The sequence below is a fragment of the Sinocyclocheilus anshuiensis genome, unplaced genomic scaffold (assembly GCF_001515605.1).
Source record: "Sinocyclocheilus anshuiensis isolate Anshui unplaced genomic scaffold, SAMN03320099.WGS_v1.1 scaffold515, whole genome shotgun sequence".
Classification (NCBI taxonomy): domain Eukaryota; kingdom Metazoa; phylum Chordata; class Actinopteri; order Cypriniformes; family Cyprinidae; genus Sinocyclocheilus; species Sinocyclocheilus anshuiensis.
In genome coordinates, this window is record NW_015548243.1 from 615,762 (window position 1) to 616,055 (window position 294).

Genomic DNA, 294 nt, shown 5'->3' on the forward strand with positions numbered 1-294 from the left:
CAGGGCTGTCCAAACTCGGTCCTGGAGGGCCGGTGTCCTGCAGAGTTTAGCTCCAACTTGCTTCAACACACCTGACTGGAAGTTTCTATGCCTAGTAAGAGCTTGATTAGCTGGTTCAGGTGTGTTTAATGAGGGTTGGAGCTAAACTCTGCAGGACACCGGCCCTCCAGGACCGAGTCTGGACAGCCCTGCTGTAGTCATTAGTTATGTAAACGTGCGTGCGTGTGTGTGTATGTATGTGCGTGTGTGTGTGTGTGTATGCTTGTGCGTGTGTTTGTGTGTGTTTGTCTTTGT